This window comes from Diceros bicornis, chromosome 17, assembly GCF_020826845.1.
Source record: "Diceros bicornis minor isolate mBicDic1 chromosome 17, mDicBic1.mat.cur, whole genome shotgun sequence".
Lineage (NCBI taxonomy): Eukaryota > Metazoa > Chordata > Mammalia > Perissodactyla > Rhinocerotidae > Diceros > Diceros bicornis.
Window position 1 is genome coordinate 27,954,182 of NC_080756.1, and position 23,954 is coordinate 27,978,135.

General features: G+C 36.2%; 1 protein-coding gene across 1 annotated transcript in view; it reads right to left on the minus strand.

Moving 5' to 3' along the window:
• The window catches only part of CNTN1 (contactin 1), a 347,630-nt gene that overhangs the window by 258,170 nt on the left and 65,506 nt on the right, over nt 1-23,954 (minus strand). The gene's annotated exons all lie outside the window — the stretch shown is intronic.

Genomic DNA, 23,954 nt, shown 5'->3' on the forward strand with positions numbered 1-23,954 from the left:
CATATTGACAGATAGCATGGTAATACACACACACACATACACATACACACACACACACACTTGTAAATTTAAGAGGAAAAAGAACCAAGGAGACCTAAAATATTTGACAGAGAAAACCAAGTATTTGGGTGCAATCGAATGGATCAAATTCAACCTAGCTGAAGTGTTTGGATAAACTGATATTTTGGTGCTCTTAAAAACAATACCAGCAACAAAAATTGTGTATTGAGTTTTATAGTTTACAGAACGCTTTCTCACATTCTTGTTCAGGTCATCAGTAACCCTCATGACTATAAACACGTTGCCTTCCAAATACTATTAGGGTAAGCTTGGTATGAGTTGATACAGAGGTAGTTACATAGGAAGCTTGTCCATCAAATGCACATTCTGAGAATAGCCTTGACATTTAAAATACACACTATGTCATGTTCCCTCATAAACAAAACACAGTTGTGAAATCTACCTTTTCATATAGTTGAAGCTCATCATTTAGATTTTGCCTCAAACATCCCTCCCCCAGAATGATGGGAGATGTTAATCAAATAATGACTCAATACATAACAATATACCATACTAAATGTCATGAAAAAGACTCATACAGTACTTTGAGCATAATAGAGATCCTGATTTAGTCTAGAGGGTTCAGAGGAGACTTCCATGAGGAATAAAATTTGAGCTGAGAGTTATCAGGCAAAGACAGAGGAGGAAAGGGAGAGACTGCCCCTTTTAGGACTGGCAGGTACAAAGTGCTGAGGCATGAAGGAGCGTGGCACTGCTGAGGAGCAGCAAGAGGCCATAAGGCTAAAACACAGAAATGGAGGGGCGACTAGGGGTGCATAAAGCTAGAGAGGTTAGGCAGGGCCGTGGCAGGCTACAAAGAAGGTTTATTTGGTTTTGTTTTTTATTTTTTTGTGAGGAAGATCAGCCCTGAGCTAACATCCATGCCAATCCTCCTCTTTTTGCTGAGGAAGACTGGCCCTGAGCTAACATCTATTGCCAATCCTCCTCCTTTTTTTCCCTTTTTATCCCTAAAGGCCCGGTAGATAGTTGTATGTCATAGTTGCACATCCTTCCAGTTGCTGTATGCGGGTCGCTGCCTCAGCATGGCCGGACAAGCGGTGCGTCGGTGCGCGCCCAGGATCTGAACCCGGGCCACCAGTAGCGGAGCATGTGCACTTAACCGCTAAGCCATGGGGCCGGCCCCAAGAAGGTTTGTTTTTACCTTACACACCACAGGAGGTCATTGAAAGGATTTAGGCAGAGGAGTGAGATATTTTATGATGGCAGCTCTGGTGAGGGGAAGATAAAGTGGAGGAAGAGTGAATGCAGGGACCCAGTGAGGGGTTATCACTCTAGTTCAGGAAAGAGAGAAAACGGCTTTGACTAGAGTATTTGCAAAGGAGATTGAGAAAATAGGTTTGTTTTAATAAGTTTTGGGGGATAGAGTATAATTTGTCTCTCTCTCTTGATTGTAAGCTCTATGGTGACAGAGACTATATCTGTTCTACTGACCATTATATCCTCTGCCACAAGGCTTTGCACATAGTACACACTCCAAAAAATTGTTTTTAAATAAATGAATGATAGGAAAGGAAGAAGAAATTGGAAAAAAGTGTAAGGAACTTCCTGTAAGAGTACTATTTACTGTGATAAGAGTCACTAGAAAGGATCAGGTTTGCAAGTGAAATCACGAGTTTAGATTTAGACAAATTATCCTTGGATTGCTTATTAGACATCCAAGTGCAGATGTGAAGTAGGAAATTTTAAGTGTCTGAAGCTCAGAAAAGAGATCTTGAGTGAAGACAGATATTTGGAAGTCATAGGAATATCAGTAACATTGAAGCCATGGGAGTACATGCAATATCTTCGGGGAGAAAATAGATGAATAATAACTGAATATTTACAGTCTCTTACTATGTATCAGGCATTGTTCTAAGGCTTTTACTTGTATCAATCCAATTAATCCTCCCAATAACCCCATAAAAAATATTCTGTTATCCCACTTCAAAGATGAGAAAACCAAGGCACAGAGAAATTATATAACTTGCCAAATTCACACAGCTAGCAAGTGGCAGAAGTAGGGTGTGGTAGGCAGAATTCTAAAATGGCCTCCAATATTCCCAAATTCTGGTGTACACAGCTTGTACAGTTTCCTCTCCTGTGCAGGGCAGACCCTGTAAATGTGACAGGATATAATTCCCATGACTTAATTACTAACCAGTTGACTGAGTTAATCAAAACTAAAAGGGAGATCCTTGTGGGTTTGACCTAATCAGTTTATCCCTTTAGAAGGGATTGGACCCTTCCTGATGTCAGAGATTGGAAGTGTGACAGGACCTATGTAGGCGCCACACCGCAGAGAATTGCAGGAAGCTCCCAAGAGCTGAGAATAGCCCCTGGCCTACAGCCATCAAAAAAATGGGGACTTCAGTCCTATAACCACAAGAAATTGAATTCAGCCAACACCAGTGAGCTTGGAAGAGGATCTCAGCCTCAGATGAGCCCTCAGCCTTAGTTGACAGCTTAACTTCACCGTGTTTTAGCAGAGGACCCAGCTAAATTCCACCCGGACTTCTGACCTACAGAACTGTAACATACTAAAGAGGTATTGTTTTAAGCAACTAAGTTTGTGGTAATTTGTTACACAGCAATAAAAAACTAAAGCACGTGACTAAACCTAGGTAGTCAGTTTACAAAGCCTGTGCTATTAAAGACTTAGCTATGCTGCATAAGGTAGAAGAGTTGGGAAAGTGAGAAGAGCCCTGAAGAATGCAGCCATTTAAAGAATGAGCAGAGGAAAATGAACCAGCAAAGGGGACTGAAGAGAAACAACGAAACCCAGGAAAACCCAAGAAAGCGTGACATGACAGAAGCCAAGAAGAAGGATCTGTGGAAGGAGAGACTCTGACTGAGCGAGAGTGTGGAGTGCTGCTGAGAGCAAATCAGATGAGGAGTGAAGAATGTTCACTGGATTCAATGAGATAGAGGAGGCTGATACTGACTCTCCTCTGGTCAATTAAAAAAGTAGAGTTGGCATTTTAGAACCCCTTTTGTTTGTTTTAATGGAGAAGAAAAGTCATGTGATGGACTGAGGACAAGAAATATTTTCCAAACATATTTTATCACTCAATATTTTCATACAGGAGAATTATATACCTCTTCATCAAGAATTAGACACACTTGCCGATGACAGCTGACTTGACAAGTAAATCAATCGAAATGTTTCGTTACAAAATTGAACTTCAAGGATTAACAATTTCTTTGTGACAAGGCAAAATTACACACAAGAACTATTCTAAAGAATATTTCATCTCACAAGATGACTAATGAAAAATTAGTAAAAGAAAGAGAACATTTGATTTCCAAATCTGTTACTTTGATTATTTACATTGCTCCTCTAAGGGAAAGGCATGCTTTTCTCCTAAGAAAATATGAAAACAGGGGCCGGCCCCGTGGCTTAGCGGTTAAGTGCGCGCGCTCTGCTGCTGGCGGCCCGGGTTCGGATCCCAGGCGCTCACCGACGCACCGCTTCTCCGGCCATGCTGAGGCCGCGTCCCACATACAGCAACTAGAAGGATGTGCAGCTATGACATACAACTATCTACTGGGGCTTTGGGAGAAAAAATAAATAAATAAAATTATTTAAAAAAAAAAAAGCAAGTATAAAAACAGATGCAGAAACCAAAGTGTAAACATGCATTAAATAAATCAATCAAGTCCATTTTGACTGTAATAGAGAAGAATTGAGAAGACACAGTGCACATGCAGAGAAAATTAAAGTTAGGGCTTTTTATGCTGCTGTATTCACCTAATGGTGTTGTTTTGGGTTCTCTTCTTCCAGTGCTTCATTTTGGCAACTAATTTTATGGAAGGCAGAAAGAACAAGGACCAAACCTCCCTTTATCCCACATAACATAATAAGATAAAATTCATACTACATTTAAGTTGTTCCTAATTCATAGGAGAGAAATACTTGTCTCTGATGGCACCATTAGGAAAGGAAAAGAGAGTTTACCCAGGATCTGATACATTCTCAACACAGGATTGGGGCTGTGTTCAATGGCCCAGCCTGAACTGAAATTTAAATTTTCTGTTTTGAATGATCAAGACAGATGCCCAATGGGATAGAGATCCAAGTGTGAGAGTGCAATGTTAGTGTGTCTTCTGGTGGCTTACATGAAATCTCTCCAAGTCTGACTTCAGCCTTTGTCTCATTTGAGGTCTTTTGTGCCAAAGATATGGCTGTGAGTTCTCCTGTTCCAAGCACTTTTTCTGTCTGTGCAAAGATGGCTTAAGAGGCTTAATACAGTCATTGCTTATAGCCCAAGATTACCATTCCTTTTGCTGCTCACTTACATTGCAAGGATCTTGAATTTGTTTCACTATCAATTTATTTTCATGTATTTGGCTCCTACTTTTAGCTGTTTATGGGTAAGACAGCCTTGCTAACAGAGGTAACCTTACTAATGAGAATATGATTATTTTCTAGTATAAGACAAAGCATGATTCATTAATGAGTCATGCCATCTTCATAAAGAAAAGAGATTTCTGCCATCCTTGCATAAAATTCTTTTAAAAAGAAAAGTCTACCCTTTGGTGTGATCAGTTATTCTAGGAAACACATCACACCCTCCTACTCAATGAGCCCTGAACCTCTAACCAAAATCAGAGGCTTGAATAGAGTGCACTGACCATTCCTCAAAGTCCTTCTCTTTTGATTCATGCAATTTTGAGATGAACCTTAAAATGAGGCTTGGTCATTCTTTTTCTCAAAAAAGACATTCTCTATAAAGATACGAGACAAAGACAAATATGAGAAACCTTTTCAAATTTTATTTTATATGTTGGATATCCTAAAATCATATTGTAGTTCCCCACAGTATTGACAACTAAATAAATTCTTGGCTGATGTTTCAGATCTTTGTCTCAAATATTCCAAATCCCTAATGGCCATAAACTTCAAAGCCTAATCATTCAGATGATTCATTATTCCTTTTCCCAATTGAGATGTGCATGTAACAAGTCTATTGCCCATCTTACACAAACTGTGAGAGAGAGGGCTTCTCATGATCATCTTGTCCAACCTTGATAACTTCTTATAATTTTCCCCAACCTATGGTTATTGTTTTCAGCTGTACTCTTTGTACATAAATACTCCACATTGGGGGCCGGCCCTGTGGTGTAGCGGTCAAGTGCATGCACTCCGCTACTGGTGGCCCGGGTTCGGATCCACGCACCGCTTATCCGGCCATGCTGAGGCGGTGTCCCACATACAGAAACTAGAGGGATGTGCAACTATGACGTACAACTATCTACTGGGGCTTTGGGGAGAAAAGGGGGAAAAAAAGAGGAGGATTGGCAATAGATGTTAGCCCAGGGCTGGTCTTCCTCAGCAAAAAGAGGAGGATTGGCATGGATGTTAGCTCAGGGCTGATCTTCCTCACAAAGAAAAAAAAAAATACTCCACATTGGTTTCCAATTACTTCAAATTCTAGTATACTTGAACATCTGTTTGCTTTGGTGAATGGTGTTCCTGGTATAGTAAGAGCACAGAGCATCTCTTCTTATCCTTATCTATCATATCCTTGTACTGAATAGGCTGTAGTCCCCAAAGTAGGTAACTTTTAAGCTTTGTAGGACCATGATCTAAAATAGAATATGAAATATAGATCACACTGTGGTCTGAAGCCTTTTCAGGAGAAAGATACATGGTCCAGAAACTCTTAGGAATCCAGATTAAATTCTAACCTCAAACTCCTTAGATTTGCTCCAAAACTACAATGACTTTAGGGAGATTTAGATTTCTACCCTAAAATGAGTCCTCATAATAATGGCAGAGCAGGAACCAGAACTAGATTGCTTTGAACTATGCTCATCTGTGAAAATCTTGCATAATCCAGGCAAAATGCATCCTGTTGTATTTTGATTGGACCTACATTTTAATATCAGTGGAAATGGTACTTTTTATAATCAATTTCTTCTTTCAAAAAGAGATTTCACTTCTGTTCCCATTTTCTTTTAACTTTGAGGATTTTCTATATCGGATCCCAAAGTATCTCTTAACTGCTTCACAGTTAATAATAGGAAAACTTAACTTTCACAATTTGACTCTAAAACACATTACAAAGAATGTCTTAAGTGACAGCAAACTTCTTGGAGGATGTACTTACACTTAAGGTCCAATCTCTGGCCAATAATATTTAGGACATTGGAAGGCGTAATAAAAAAATAAATCTCTTAAGGCTTGCTGTGTATTTTCTTGCTCCTTAACTAATTATACCTTTAGGTGTATCTACACATCCAAATGACACCAGACAACTAGCCTTTAAATTATAGGTCTCCTTGGTAGAATTCTTTTAAGTGGCTGGTGAAAAAGGTGAGGAAGGTTAAATTCTTCTCTTAAAGAATAAGAAGTAACACAGAGAATGAATTGTTAAATAATTCAGAACAAACAGATAGACAATTGAGTATTAAATAGACTTTTTGAAAAAATGTTGAATTAATTTGACACATTTTACTTGAACTTAATCTTTACAATAGAAATAATAGCTACAATTTATTGAGAAACTATATTTCATCAAGCTAACATACATTATTATAAAAATAGCTTGCAAAATTGGGATTATTTTTCCACATGAAAGGTATGGTTTCAACTACTTGCTTTAATGAATAAAATAAGTACTCATAGAATTCCCTGAGTTTCAATCAAAAATAGTTCCCAGTGGGGAACTAACTTAGTCATTGTGTCATCAAATACGTGGCTCTTCCGACTATTAAATGGACTTTTCCCCACTATCACTTTTTAATTTCAAAAGAAGGAAAAATACCGATTGTTGAAAAGCTTATTTCTTATAGGAAACATTTTCTAGGTAGTGCCAATGAAAATCGGGTGAAAAGGAACAGTTTCTTCTGCCTTAGGGTTTTTTTTTTGTTTGTATTGTTTCGTTTTTAACAAAACCTAAGGAACTGTGCATGTTGAAGGAAGCATATTGCAACTAGCTTTCCATTGTTCATCCATAAAAGATATTTTGGAAGGAAAAATAAGACTTGCCATACTCCAGTTTAATGTAATCTTCGTATTTTTCTATGTGTAGAATTGAGCAAAATGGAAGTTCAAGTGAATATTTTAAAAGGGATCAAAAAAGCAGGGGTCAGCAAACTTTTTATGTGAAGGACCAGATGGGTAAATATTTTATGCTTGATGGACCATATGCTTTCTGTGGCCCTCAACTCTACGCTTGCAGCAGGAAAGCAGCCTATACAATACATAAATGAATGTGTGTGACTGTGTCCCAATAAAACTTTATTTACAAAAACAGTACATGGGCTGGATATGGCCCACGGCCTGTAGTTTGCTAATCTCTGAAATAGGAGAATAATAAAATATGATCATAATGTGGAAATGGTGAAGCCAAGATACTTTCTTGTAGTCTGTTAAAAGTTTTCTCATTGTTTTGTCAAAATAGCATAGCAGCAACACTCAGGAATAAACAGTAGGTTCTGGGCTACATCTTCAGTCATTAGAAAAATAGGATGACCCTTCCTCTGCTTCTTTTAGAATGTCTTCAAATGAAATATTCTCGAAGACAAAATTTTTAATGATTTATAGTGAGATGTTAAAACCAACAGTATATTCATCTCCTCTTTATATTAGTGTAAGGAATTCCATAATCTGGCACCTTAAAATGATTTGTGCTATTGAGGCAGTAGACTGAGAACATCTGCAGGTAAATTTGAAATTGCTAATTTTACAAATGTATTGTCTTTTTCACTCTTGCTAAAAGCACTCTGAAAAAGATAGTGTTATTAGCCACATTTTATAGGTCATGAATCTGAAGTTTAAAACGGTTAAGTATATTACCAAGGTTATATAGCTACTAAACTGTGGGGCCAGGATTTGAACAACAAAGACCTACTCAGAGCGGCCATGTATGGTTGCAATTTATGCACCCCTTAGAACACTACATATAAGAGCATTGATGGTGGAGATTTGTATATTCATTACAGAAATTTTCCCACAGATGGCAGTAAAGGTTTTTTTTTTTTTTTTACAAAATCAGTATTATGACTGTGTTTTAAAATTAAAGGATGTATATTTTAGAAGGAATCTTTTTCTAATTAACAGCTATATGCCATATATGATGGCGCCAGTCCTGGCCTAACTCTAAAGACCTTATTCTATTACATTATGCTGAACTCTGTGCCACAAGGGCTGCCTGGAGTGTTGCAAATAGTAAGGTCTTGAGGGAATTCTGTGTTCCTAGACTGTATATGTAACATTAGCCCCTTCTCTGCCTTTAAGTCTTGGGAAGAGTTCATTACTATGAAAACAGAGAAAGGTTTTATGCATATGAAAGAAATTTCAAGATAGAATTGACAGGACTTGATAACTGACTGGATATAGGAAATGAAAACAGAGATAAAAATTAAAGATACTCTGAACATTCTAGCACGGTAGACTAGATGTATGGATATGTTATTAATTAAGATTGAGAGATAGAGTCTGGGGAAAGAGGGAAGATGACTTTTTTTTTAAGGTTCAGTGAGAGATGATGAAGAAATCAAAAGGATGTTGAAAATATGTACCTGAAGTTAAGAGAGTGATCAAGGCTAGAATCAGGGATTTGGGTGTCATTTTCATAGAGGTGTGAGAGCCAATGCCAAGAGAAGGAGAGAACATAAGTGGGAAGAGTCTAGAACTGGGAGAGATGGGACCTACAAGATGAGCCAAAAAAGAAATAACACTGTGAAAGTGTGATCAGAGAAGGCATATGACAAGTTAAAAATAGGGTCACTGAAGCCAAAAACAAACAAAAAACATGTTAATGAAAAGAGGTTCTCAAGAATGATCCCTTCTTCAGCGAGTTCCAGGAAGATGAGAACTGTGCAGAAACCATTCCAGCTGGCAATTCAAGAGTAACTTGTGAATTCTGCAAAGTCACTCTCAATCCAATAGTAAAGGAAGGTGTCAGAATAGCATGGAGGATAAAGATGTAGAAATAGAGTGTGCAGACTATTTTTTTAAATCTAAAACTTAGGAGAAAGCAGAAAAAGAAGAGCAAAGACTAGAGAAAGATTTGTTTTGTTTTCTTTCATGTTTGTTTTTAAGAATGGAAGCTCATTGGATATTTTTGTAGTTAGGAAAGCATCCAAGGGAAAAGGAGCAATTTAAGATATAAAAATGGGGGCTGAATAATTGATACCACTGTATTTCGCAGAAGACCCGAGTATCCCAAGCCACAAATCAGTAGTGGCAGCAAGTGAAATATGCCCTGATTCTACCATTTTTTAAAGCAGCTTCAATGAGATATAATTTGCTTACCATAAAACTGACCAATTTTAAGTATATAATTCAATGAATTTTAGCATATTTACAGAGGCTTTACTTTTATGTGTCCAGTAATTGCCATAACAATAAGAACTCTTGGTCTTATTTGTCTTAGAATGTTGTAGGAATTCTAAACTCAATCATGAGAATAGACATATAAAACAAAAGAATAACAGAGAAATATCAGTGCTAAGGGCTGCAATAACATTACAGCTCATTGTGAAGAATGAGGCAAATGCCCTAAATAGTTGCTTTTGCAGCTTTTACAATAGATAATTAATAACCCACACTGTATGAATCAAATAAACATTTGCTTTATAACATTAAGAATCTATCTAGATCTGTAATTGACTCATAAAGTAACTATGCAGTAACATACTACTTACAGTACATTTTTGCCTCATATTGACTTTTTTTTTTTAATTTCTTGTTTATTGCAGTAACATTGGTTTATAACATTGTACAAATTTCAGGTGTACATCATTATACTTCTATTTCATATTGATCTCTAAGGTTTGTTTTTGTTTGCTTGTTTATTTTATTTATTTATTTTTTTGAGGAAGATTAGCCCTGAGCTAACATCTGTTGCCAATCCTCCTCTTTTTTTTTGCTGAGGAAGATTGGCCCTGGGCTAACATTGATGTCCATCTTCCTTTGCCACAGCATGGCTTGATAAGCAATGTGTAGGTCTGCACCCAGGATCTGAACCTGCAAACTCCAGGCCACTGAAGCAGAGCATGTGAACTTAACCACTACGCCACCGGACGAGCCCCTCACTTGTTTATTTTTGGCATTACTTCCTAGGGCAATTTTGTACCATTTCAAGTAGCCACTGTGTTAGTTCTTTGTGTTTAACCTCCATCTTGGGTTGTAAAAACTTGGCTGGGTGCATACAAATAACAAAACATCATGTAACTCTCTCTTTCTGCAGTCTTTCGTGAAATTCCTGGATTTAGACATTTGCACACTTTGATTTCTGAATGATGATTTCTAGACACAGCATGTTCATGTATTTTGGAGAAAAGCCTCTTCATATGAAGTAAAAAATTAACAGTACAAAAATAAAGATGAACCACGGCCTAGTCATAATATACCTACATACATTACCTATCAACAGGATCAGACTTAGAGAGACATAAGCAAAGATATATACTTATTTTGTATTGGAAAATGTAATGGAGAAAAGATTTAGCTAAAGCTGAACTACCCAAGCTTCTAGGTAGTTATACTTCTTATCTAAAAATTTCCCCAAATTAAAATCTACAGAAGGAAATCTACCTAAAGAAACATGCATTATATTAAAAAAAATTTAATCGGACTCTTCATTTGAATATGTTAGCTCTTCTTCAAATTCAGTATGTAAAGTTATTAAAATAAATATCTCCTCCATAAAGTAAGTAAAGAAAAATGACCACTTTCTTGTTAAACATTGGAAAGAAATACTTCTTAAGATTTACTTTGCTCTAATTTCTTTCTCAAAGATTTTAGTAAACCTTGATTTAAAAAGAAGCCTAAAGAAAGGTAAAAAAAAAAAAAACTTAAAAGTAGGATAATATTAAATATAATTTAAATGTTCTTTTGTCATAATGAAAGATTAACAACTAAACTATATATTGAGATGAGAGTTAAATGTGTGATTTCTATAGGTATTCATAAAATTAGACTGGGTAGGAAGAGGTGAAGTACTTTTTCAAAGCACAGACTTTATCACCTTGAGTTTGTTTGTTTGTTAAAATTTTCACAAAAGTTGACAATCATCATTCATTTTTTTATCCATGAAATGGGACTATTACCAGCTTAAATGCATTTTCTATAATCATTATTCAACTATACATTGTCCTGTAAGATTGCAAAATTTCCTCTTATGGATGATAGAACTACTGATAGATTCATTTCTTACCTTAATCATCCAAAAATGAATTCTAGTCTTTGAAAGTCTCCTGACACTGTAATCATTATTGCCTTCTTAGAGTGCCATTCTAAACAGACAAAGCCCATACGACTTGGAAATATTCCAATCAACTCTTTCAAATGTGAGGCTCCTTCCATCAACAATACTCACTATTAGATCCTAATTTTGAAAGAAATTCTCTGATGTCCAATTGTTTTGTCCTCATCTCTCTTCACCGATCAACTCAGCCCACTTAGATCAGTCAAGTGATTATCTTACTTTACAGTCTTCTTGGTTTGCAATTCCATATTTTTGCTCATCATATTCTCCCTACCTTCTGCAAACCAGTATCAACTACAGATTTTAAATTATATTCATATAGGATGGATAAGTCTTGGCTTTAAAAACAAGCAAGGGAAAAACAAACAAAACTCTGGAAGTCTAAATTGATAATGTTGAATATGAGTCAATACTATAATGAGAGAGGTAAAAAGGGACTGCACAATAAAATTGCATCAGTAACCACCAAATTAAGAATTTATGTTAAGGATAATAAAAATCATTAACAAAAGTCTATTGAGCTTGTTCTAGGTGCCAGACACTTCTGGGTATTGCAAATATAGTGGTAACCAATGAGAACAAGCCAAATACATCCTTGCTCCTATTGAGCTTAAATTTTAGAGAAGGGAGATGCTAAGTGTGCTGGTAAAAATAAGTACCATGAAGATTATATGTGATCAAACCATATCAGGAGTCTTATGTCCTATACTAAACATGTGCTTCTAACAATTATGTGTAAAATATAAATCATGCAAATCGTTTGCTGATTCATTGGTTTGCAATTGTTCTCTATCTTCTGTGCACAATTTCCTTCTTAAGAACAGAGATCACATCTAACACTTGCCACAAAGTACTTAGAATAGCAACGTAAACAAAGCAGAGGTGGGAAAAAAATTTTTTTTAAGAATGCTGAGCATCATCATAAAGCTAATGCCTTTTGTTTTATTTTCATTTTGCTTTTAGTTTTGGTTTTTGAAGTCTCTGTAGCTTCTTACTGTTTATAATAGCACAAATTTAACATATGAAAGTCAATAAAATACTGTACTACTATATTATGTATAATATAATCATTTATAATACTATATTTATAATACATTTATAATACTATATTATGTATACTAAAATCATTTCCCAGGTTTATACATCTATTCTTATATTTTAAAAGATAAATATAGCTGTTGAGCATTTGAAAGGATGGAAAAATGTCTGAATCCTCACTGTTCCAGAGGATGAACATAAAAGTAAAAATTAAATGCACTTAACCATACCGTCATTTTCTCAAATGGAAAGTGCCAAGCCAGTCATTGCAGAAAGAAAATAGGCTACAGGCTTACATAGAATATTTTATAAGTTTGTTTCATAAAACAAATCTGGAATTCTGGAAAACAAAATATCATATTGTTATTCTTAAAGAAGAGGAATCATTTAAAGCTTAACAATATGATACATTGTGGCACTTTTAAGGTTTTCATAAACTACATAATTTGGGTAAACTGGGTAATCCAAAATTCCATGACAGGAATACTTCTAGAACCCTATATTATATCTCAGGTAAAGAAAAGACAAAATATTCTGGCCTGTTTTGAATCACAAGAAGATAAGGAAAGTGAGAAAATGATGGAATGAAGGAAGGACTATGGTAAAGGACTATGGGATTTCTCTGCTTTTAGAAAATTGAGAGAAGAGAGAAAAAAGAGGACGACTCACTATAATGCTTCCTCTCTTTCCTGTCCACAACTCTGAATAACAGAGAAAACCAAAAAATACACAGTTAGTGTTTTGGACCCTGCCCTTTATCTACATGTAAGTCACTCCATGTTACAGGAGTCACTTTGGGAGGAAGCCTGGGGATATATTATAATAATATAAACTTGTAGGCCTGTTTTATCATCCAACACTCAACTTCTGAAAAGAGGAGCTTGAACCCTCGCTCTCTATTTCAGTCTTACATCACTCTCCCTCAACCCTGTCTAGCTTCCCCATCACACTTGCTGACTCCAAGATCTCACTTCTAGCCCACGCCTTAACACTGCAGATGGCTCCCTCCTCCTCTGTTGTCCTGAAAGTTCTCTCATCAAGGTCAATGCCTAATTACAAGTAATTCAAAAGATTCAGATATTTTTTTTAGTTCTGATCTTATTTGACCTGTATGCAGCTTTATAACCCTTAAGCCCCCTTTCTGTTTGGAAAAGCTTTCTTCCTTCAGGCAACACCACACTCTCCTTAGATAGTCCCCACTCCTTTAGCCACTCCTTGGTTTCCTTTGCGAGTTCCTTTGCTCATCCTTTAATGTAGCCATTTCACAGAGATCTGTCTTGGCTTTTATTTCCTTCCTATATATATGTTTTCTTCACACACATCCAGGGTTTAATAGAAAAACCAATGTCTTGCTGCAGGAAAGAGACAGTGTCTTGCTAGGTAATATCTATTCTTCTATTAAACCCTGAATCCAGATTACAGTATCAGAACTCTCCAAGGATCATGAAAGGTGGTGCCAATTTCCAAATGCTCCTAGAGGTCTTCTGTGTCTGAAACTCATAGTGCCCCTCTTCTTTAATCCGCTTCACAACTTCTTTCTTTTCCTGTGGACTTTATTTCTGTTACTATTAAATAACATGTGTAAATGGCATATTGCAGATGGCACACAGGCTCGGTATTTATTAGTCCTTTCTTCCTGCTTTTCTAAGCTTGAAACATTAGTGCATTTTACTTCCACTTCTCTTGGAAAGTAAATGCATGTGAAGTGGCAATTTTATTAGACATTGACTTTAATTTAGTTGAAAATTAACCTGCTCAGCAAGTTATCCTAAAGCCAGTGTGAAAAAATGTGCATATTGACCATTCAAGAAAAGGCTCCCGGGAGCCAGGCTGATGTAGAGGGAAAACTTCTGGTCTGTAATCCATAGGAAGTGGTTTTAGCTCAGATTCTAATACATAACCATGAGTCTGAGTAAGTCAACAAGCTTTTACAGGTGTCAATTTTTTTTCTTGGCTGTAGTACAATGAGATTCATTTCTAGTGCGATTTCCTGTTAGAATAATATACATGTCTAATGGTTTCATGAGACCCTATTGGATTTCTTTCCTGGGTTTCCCCTGGAGGAGGCTTCTCTAGAATGTGCAGAAAATATTGTTTCAACAAATGAGAATGCACTGAGGCTTCTGACTTGACTTGATAAGCAAAGCAAGATTCAACTCATGGGATTGGAAAACAATTAATTAACATTGAAACCCTAATAAGGAGGTTTCCATGTCATTAGTTTCGTAATGCACCTGCCTCTGCTTATTTCACTGTCACTAGTAAAGTTCAATTGCTTAATATTTCATATTTATTATTTTGCATATAGCATGTGCTTTAGATTATCCAATATACCTCAAGTAATAGAAAAAGCATTAATTAAGCCAGGCCAGTCTCAGTCTCTTTTGCACAGTCTCTGATCATGCTCTTTTATACACACATTTGGAAATTCTTATGATTACATTTTTGTTAATTATACGTTATCTCTTAAGCCTCTGTACCCCTCATGACAGTATCAAGCCTCTAAAATTCCAGTTTGAACCTTGATATGCAAATTGGTTTAACCTATATAGACACTCTTTAAAAATTATTTTCATGGCTTCAATATCCAAAGCTCTGAACATATACATAGATATAGAGTTAATAAAATATAATGACAATATTTAAACAAAATTTTGAGGTAGAAATTTTCTGGTTTTATTCTTATATACTTTTTTAGCACAAATTTAATTCTTCTGGCACTAATTTTGTTTTCAGTTCCAAATATCGCACCTAAATGGCTTTTTAGAAAAGGCTCAAGGGGATATAATTACTTCCTTTGAAAATTTTCTAAATGAAACACTGAGCCTGAGAGCTATCTTTCTCCAGGCGGTCGACTTGGTGAACCTGCCTCTCCAGAATCACTGGGGATATGAAGACTGCTAATTTATTCCACAAGGGGCCTTCTCTCCAGGTAACATTGGCAACCTTTAAGGTGCTAAGGTAATCTGATCGCTTCATAAAGAAGAAAGATTTGGTAATATTTATTGAAATACAAAGCTTGGCATAACTAAGGCTACAAGGTTTCTCCAAACTTGATAGGGTTACAGTTTGTTTCACAACCTCTAAAAAGAACACAACCAGAGTGCAGAGCAATTTAGCAGAACTCTCTTCTCACTTCTCTGCAATACAGTGCTGAAGTCCTTGTGTTTTCTCCCCTCAATATATAGTTCTCTTTCTTGTTTTTCCTAATAATGTTGTGTCAAAGAGATATTTACAGACAACTAGCTAAGATAACGAGCTAAGGATGAACTTTTCCTAGAGGTATATTTCTACAGATATCACAACTTATTATTGTCTTAAAAGTATCTAAACACATGGGCCGGCCCCATGGCTTAGTGGTGAAGTACGCGCGCTCCGCTACTGGCGGTCCCGGGAGCGCACCGACGCACCGCTTCTCCTGCCATGCTGAGGCCGAGTCCCACATACAGCAACTAGAAGGATGTGCAACTATGACATACAACTATCTACTGGGGCTTTGGGGGAAAAATAAATAAATAAATAAAATTGTAAAAATAAATAAATAAACAAACACAGTCCAGGGCCAGGACCATGGTGATAACAATAAGGCACTTTCCTCAAGTGTAAAATTTAAGGGGAACCTCCAAGAAATCAGTAGTCAAGATAAGTAATATTTTAATGTAATATTCTAAAACATCAAAATTAATGCAAAAATCCATGATGAACAAAATATTAAAATTTTAGATAAAGAAAGGATCTTATGTACTAAATCTAGCTAAATAAGTCCTCACACTTACCATTTGTTTCATTTCACATTGGTTAATTGTAGAGTAACAACAGTTCAATTCATAAATGTCGGTATAAAAAACTTTAAACATTAAATCTATAATTTAATTGTTTTTCCTCCCTTATAAATAGAATTTTAATTGTTGACCATGGGCAAATGTGAGATGCTCTTTATATTCTACTGCTGTTTCCAAAAGAATCACAATTGGTTGTGATATTTAATAGTACTAAAAATCATGTTTACTAGGAGGTCCAATTTAATATAATGCTATTCTTCCGTTATTAATAATAACCAAACTGTTCATGTGTTTTAGATAAAAGATAACTACTTAATTTCACTTTGATGGAATTATCCTACTTAATTTTAAGGTTTTTTTAAAAAGCATTTTGAATTCATAAATAAAAATAACAATAATAAATTCTTTTATACTTCCGCACAGAAGCACTATGGTTAAGTGTGACTTTGTAATTTATAATAATGAATTGCAACTAGAGGACACCTACACCCTTTCAGACCCATTGTTGATGCTGTTTTTGGAGGTGTAGCTCACACTGACCATCACAGCACACTGTTTTTGGGAAGACCACCAGAGCTTAAATAATTACACATAAAAAACAGATGCTTAAGTATGATAAAATCAAAATAAATAGTCCTCGAGTACAATAAGCATAGAGGTTTCAATTATTTAAGATTTGAGAAAATGTTGACAATGGGCACTGTGGAGATCATTTCTTGCTGAAGCTCCACTGCCTTGTCTAAGTTTCTCATTTTGCATTTGAACGGAGCGGGCATCCTTTCAGCTGACCTAATGAAAACACTGCTGCAAAAATGAGATGCCAACCTGTGTGCAATTGCAGTTCAGCCAGAAAGAATGCTAGTTCTTGGCTTCAGTGCTTTCTTTAAAGAAATTATTCAGGCCTTTCTGTGACATGGAACACTGTGATCAGCCAGGAACTGTTAGAGATGAAAATAACCTTTCTTTGTTATAATCCAAAAATGTAGTACTTGTTTCAACCTCATAGGAGACTCTTGTACCTAGTTAAAAAGAAGTGGGGGTGGGGGGGTAGGGGGGTGGAATCAGTCATGCCCTAGCCATTTTCTACAAAGGCTATGATTTCCTAACTTAGTATGTGTTCGCAAGCGATTTGTAAGAGCAGTGAAAGCCAAGTGCTTTAACAAAAATATAATATCATTTTGAAATTGCTCAGGTATGGTCAAAGAATGCTGGACATAGAGGAGGAGGAGCTGATTTGAGGGCCTTCTCTACCCTTACTAGCTGTACGATGTTGACTTCTGATTTGAAGTGTCCTTTTCCACAAAATGGCATTACTAATAGCCATGTCACAGAGTGGTGCTAAGAATTAAGTAATATGACTACTGTAACTAATTCGTAAATTATGAACTGTTACACAAATGTCATGAAGGAATTTAAAAGATAATAAAATATAATAAGAATATGAAGTAAGGTTGTAAAGCCAATCTCCACTTGTACTGGGAAGAAAATTAATTTTAAAATTATTGTCATCATCCACAGAAGTATAGGCTAGTAAATAAAGATATTGCAAGGAAATCATTTCTAACATTAACATTTTCCCTCTTAGGAACATGAACTCAAAGATTGAAGAAATATTAATGATCCTTACAATTTACTAGGTTAGGGAAGTCAATTCATTAAGAAAAACACTTTAAAAGTTATTTTTATGGGGGGCCTACCCCGTGGCTCAGTGGTTAAGTGCGCACGCTCCGCTGCCAGGGGCCTGGGTTCGGATCCCAGGTGCGCACTGATGCACCGGTTGTCAGGCCATGCTGTGGCGGCGTCCCATATAAAGTGGGGGAAGACGGGCACAGATGTTAGCCCAGGGCCAGTCTTCCTCAGCAAAAAGAGGATTGGCATGGATGTTAGCTCAGAGCTGATCTTCCTCACAAAAAAAAAAAAAAAAGTTATTTTTACTTACCAAGAAACAAGAAAAAAACAGAAAAGTGGTTAGAAAATTATCTGGGTTTGATAACTTTCCAAGTAGTATTTAAGTAACATAAAAAGAATGGTCACTAAAAACAATGTAATTCCATTATTAAGGAATAATTGAAGAGTAAACATTTTACAACATAGTAGTATTGGACCACTAGTAATTACCAGAGTAGATATTGTGTAAAATAAATTGGAAATTTCCAATACGCTTAGTGAGTATATAAAATTGTGTAGTTTCTTGCATCATTACATTTGCTTTCCTTAAAATAACTTTATAAAACACAGACATGCTTTGTATGGCAAAAGAATTTTGAATAAAGGATATAAAATTAGTAAATTTTATTTTTTATCTTGATCAATTTCTCTTTTCTCTTTATTCTACTAACTCTTCCCGAGAAATGTTACTCACTCTGGGTTTTCTTTACTATTAACATATGATTCTCAAGTCTATTTCCATTCCCAATCTCCCTTCTGAAATCCACATTGCTATTTTCAATTATCTACTGGACCTCATACTTGAATATTTCCCACAGACCCCTTAGCCTGTTGCAAGAAATCCTTAATATCTCTCATCCACTGACAACTGCTTCTGTCCCTACATTCCTGTCTGATTGAAAAGAACTGAGACTCACACAGTGACTCATGTCTAAAATGTGGCAGTCACAACCTTGCCTGACCTCAGACCCATCCGAAAAGTCACCAAATTCGGTGAATTCTACTTCTAAACTATTTGTCATATTGAATTTCATCCCCACTCTCCAACTACTGTTCTCATCCTCTCTCCCATGTGTCGTACTCTAATATAGTGTTTCCCTGTTTAGAAACACCCTGTTGAGGTTTACTGGATAAGTTGAGCAGAAGAATCCATTTAGGATTACAGAAAATTTAGTATCCCTGACCTCTACTAAATGCTAGTAGCACCCCACGGTCATTGGCATGATCAACCTTCCCCATGATACACATTTCTAAATACCTCAAAGGGTGATGATACAGTTCTCTCAATATCTCATTAAAGGTCCTGCCTCTGGGCCTTTGTGTGTGTGTGTGTGTGTGTGTGTGTGTGTGTGAGGAAGACTGGCTCTGAGCTAACATTCCTTGCCAATCCTCCTCTTTTTTGCTGAGGAAGATTAGCCCTGAGCTAACATCTGTGCCCATCTTCCCCTATTTTATAAGTGGGACGCTGCCACAGCACGACCTGACGAGCAGTGCATAGGTCCGTGCCCAGGGTTCCTAACCCGTCAACCCTGGGCCGCCAAAGCAGAGCACGTGAACTTAACCACTACGCCACCAGGCTGGCCCCTTTAAAACCTACTCCTCAGTGCCTTTGGAATGCTCGCTTTTCCAAAATCTGCCTAGAAAACTGCCAGGTACTTCTAAAGCCTCAGCCTATAGGACCTTTTCTTCTCTGAAAGCTTCCTCTAGCTAAACTGCCCATACTCATTTCTATCTTCCATAGCACTAGATAAATCTTTTGCATAGGACCTGCAAAATTTTCATTTGTTTTGGCATGTCTGATTCCCTTCAGCACGATGAGCTCCATCAAGGCATAAACCATGGTTTTACATTTTTATATCCCCAGGGACCTGCATACAGTAGGAGATTAATAAATGTGTGATTCCATTCATTTCCTGATTAAATAATGTTTTAAATTCTCTATTAGCAAAAAGTATGGATATACGTTATATAAGCTTTTCTAACTGTTCTTGTTAAGGTTACCAAGGATCTCAGGTTATCAAAATCAAGTCACTTTTCTCTTCTCATGTTACTTAACCTCTTAGAGGCATTCATCAAAGTTAACCACTTAACTCCATCTTGAAACCCAGTTTTTCCTTAGCTCTATTAGCTAAATGCTTATGGTTTTCCTCTTACGTTGCTAACCGTTTCTTCTTGCTCTCTTTTGCTGGTTCTTCCCCCTCTGTTCTATCTCTGAAGTTGGAATGCTTTAGGAATCTTCTCTATCTAAACACTCTCCCCAGGTGACCTCATTAAATCGATGCTTCTAAGTACCATTTATATGAATCCCTAATCTATATATCCATTTCCAACTTTTCCACTTTTCCCCTGAGCTCTAAACTCTTATCCTACTGGTGAACTGACATCCCCACTTGGATGTTAAATAGGCATCTAAACCTAGCATGGCCAAACTTGACATATTCTTCAAACTTGACTAGTTCCTTTCTCAGTCTTCTCAGAAAATGTCATCATCATTCACACTGTAGCTCAAGCCATAAAACAAAAATTTAGTTATTCTTGATTTTTTTATTTACCTTATTCTTCCCATATCTAATCTATTATCAAGTCTTGTTAGCAATATCCTCAACTGACCTAATATCTTAATATACGTATTCAGGTATTTTACATATTCTATTTATATGTATGACCTAAAATATATAATATAAAACATTGCACTGAATTACTGCAAATATACGTCCTTTTCACGTCCTTATGGAACATTTACAAATATTGTTCTTTTGTTGGACCATAAAGCAAGATGCACAAATCAAATAGAATGTTTTCTCTAATCTCTATGAAAATTTAACTTGAAATCATTAGCAAAAGATAACAAAATCCTCAAATGTTGGAAAATTAAGCAATATTCTGCTAAATAATCTATGGTTCAAAGAAGAAATTAAACTTTGCCTGGAGTATATCACTTCCTGAAGGAAGGGATTATAAGGGAGATTTCTGAGATGCTTCTAACTGTATGCTTGTTCTTCTTTCCAACCAAAGAAGACTTTAAGTTCCTCTCAGCTTGATTAAACTTTAAACAGGTTTCTTCCTATAGGCCCCTGATCTCCCTTATCTTAGAGTATTTATTTTAGAAAACTGGCAATTATAAATTCTTTCTCTGCCCCCTTGAGACAGTAAATTTTCTACAAGCCAGGACCGTCTTTCTCAAGGACCTGGGAGCCATCCTTTTGAAATGTAATCATCAGGAAAAATAGCAACCCTATCTCCCAGTCTAATGGGAAAGTAGGAGCCTAACTTTAATAAGCAACAATTAGCAAAAACAAATGGCCTAATCACTTTGACCAATCTCTCCCCCTTAAGGTTCTCCAGTACTTTTCCATTAGCTCACTCTAGCATTTAAAAATTATCCTGCCTTTTATCTCAGTGGAGTTGGGTTCAATCTCTTTCCTTCCTCCAATGCAATAATCTCTCTCCTCTGTTGCAATAGCCTTGAATAAAGTCTTCCTTGCCCATGTAACTGGTGTGGTACAATTTTTCTTTTATACTTCCAAGCCATAGCTTCCAGAAAAGCTCATTGGTAGATTATATTATTGTTCACCAAATAATTACTTTCCCCCGTCCTCTCAATAGAAGGAGCATGTTTTCCCACTTTATTAATTTTGCACTTAGCCATGTGACTAGCTTTGCCTAATGGAAAGCACTGATGTGGGCAGAGGTAAATGAGCCATCTCTGAGCAAAGCCTTTAAAAGTGTTTGCCTGGTTTGACTTGTCCCCAAATCCTACACCCCGCCCACACTTCCTCCACCTCCCGCTATAAGAAAAGAATGACCAGGTAGATACGGAATCCCTAATGAGAAATTCTGAGAGACTCCAGGCCTGGAGTTTGAAGCATGGAGCAAAGCCGCTTCACGAAGTGCCTAGACTCATGAGTGAGAAACAAGTGTTCTTGTAAGCCACCGAGATTTTGAGCATAACGCAACGTACTTACAGTAAATACGTGTGCTTTTCAGTGAATCAGATATGGGTGTTACATGCTTCTGAAGCCTCATTCTGTTTTCCTCTTTTTGTTCTGTGGCACCCTGAACAACATGACATACAACACCCTCTGTGATCTGTCCCCAATTATCTCTTTAACCTCACCTTACTTCCGTTTTCTTTTCTTTCTCTGCACACTAGCCACAGTAGCCTTCTTTCTCTTCTCCCAATACACTATGTTCCTTCCCTCCACACATTTGCTCTTACTATTTTTTTCCACGCTAGAATATTCTTAGCTGCACGGCTCCCTCTCCCATCAGCTTGTTTACTTAATAAAGTTCTACTAGACCTTCAGATCTCCACTTAAATGCCTCCATCAGCAAAGTCTTTGCTGACCTTCACTCAAGGTTAAAGTCTCTTTAATATGCAGATTTATAAACTCATCTTATTTGCCTTCAGACCACTCATCTCACTTTTTAATTATATACTTTCATTTTTATTATTATTATTATGTGAGTAATTTCTGTCTCAGCCACTAGATATAAGCCATAGAAGATAAGGGACCATGTAAGATTTTACTCACCATATCTCTGGAGCCTGCACGCGGTATAGCACCAAGCAAGCTCTCTGTCAGTTCTAGGGAAGATTCCAACTCAGCTCGTTTTGCACAAGACCATTCCTCCTCTCACAATTATATGCAGTATTTACCCTCGTACATCATACAAGGAGGCTTAATTTATTTTAAATTCATGCTCAGTTTTTGTGATTATACATATTACTCATCTCAAATATTGCAGATAATTTTTCTGCTTAAGTAGAATTTTATTTTGGATAAATTCTGATCATTTTTCTGAATTTTCAAGATCATTTTAAATTCTCATCTGTCCTCTAAAATGACAGCCTCTGCTGTGTGACCTTGGGCTAATTCTTTTCTCTCTCATCTTGAATATTACCTACAAAGTTAAAGAGCACACTTAGCAGGCCATCACTGATAAATGTATTTCATAAAAAGTCAAGGGTTTGCCCTAAATCTCTCTTGTGTGGTAGTTTAAACCAATTTCTTCTTCTCTGGAGATTATAAATGGCTAGCTTAGAAATAATCTTTTTGTATTTATAAAAGTGAAATCCATGATGTAGGTATTCAGTATTCCTCTCAAAGAAAAAATAATCTAGTTTAAGTTAAATATATTCTTAGTTGGAGTAACCCTAAGGTTAATACAGTTGAACTTGATTGTGAATTAAAGAGGAATAAAAAGTATACAATCTGGAATATGAAGACCTTGTCATGTCTATGCTAGTCAATATGCATGGTGACAACTGATACTAACAAAAAACACAGAGCAATCAGTTATCCTGCATTGCCGTTCAGCTTAAATTAGAATTCTGGTGTTAATTTGAAAGTTTGATTAAGCTTAGAAATTTAGCCTATTCAAAACAACATTCTAATTTCTCTGTGATTCTAGCCCTTTATTCTAGAATAATTCTAGCCCATTATTCAATGAATAATGATTATTCATTGAAAAAACAAAGAGCTCCCAAAATCCAAATGAACACACAAGAAAATTCTAGCTAAGGAAAAAAATGGTAAGTTTAAAATAATAATAATAAAATGAATTAAAATAAATACTTATAACTGCAACTGCTACAAATCAGTAGTAAAAAACAATTCTTACTCTTCAGAGTATTTTAAACTTATCCATCCAAGAAATAACATAAAATTCAAAGTGTGTTCTAATGCCACACGTCCAACGCCAAGTTGAGAGCCAGTAATCAAAATTAACTGAATCATATATTTTAGAAATAGTTTACTAAAACTTTACAGGGGGACAAAAGAAAACTGCAAAATAAAGAGTAGAAGTACTCCAGTGAGTGTTGAAAAAGAACAAATCTTGTATTATCATAATTTCCTGAGTCAAAGACACTTAAAAAGGATGCCTTCTACTATTTTATAAGAAAATTGTGTTGCATAAATAAGAGAAAGTGTTACCACACTAATTCATAGAGTATTTTTTCTAAGAATTGATACAAATGGGCAATATTAAAAATCTGAACATGTTTAGATAAATCTGACAGTTCCATAGTAAATGAATTAAGTCAATATCTTCCAAATTGTATTTCACTTGGAGATGTTAGTGTGTTTATTTGAAAAAAAGGTTACCTGTCAAATACTGTGTTTATTTGAAAAAAAGGTTACCTGTGAAATACTACATGTATTCTTCCCTGAAGAAGAATGCT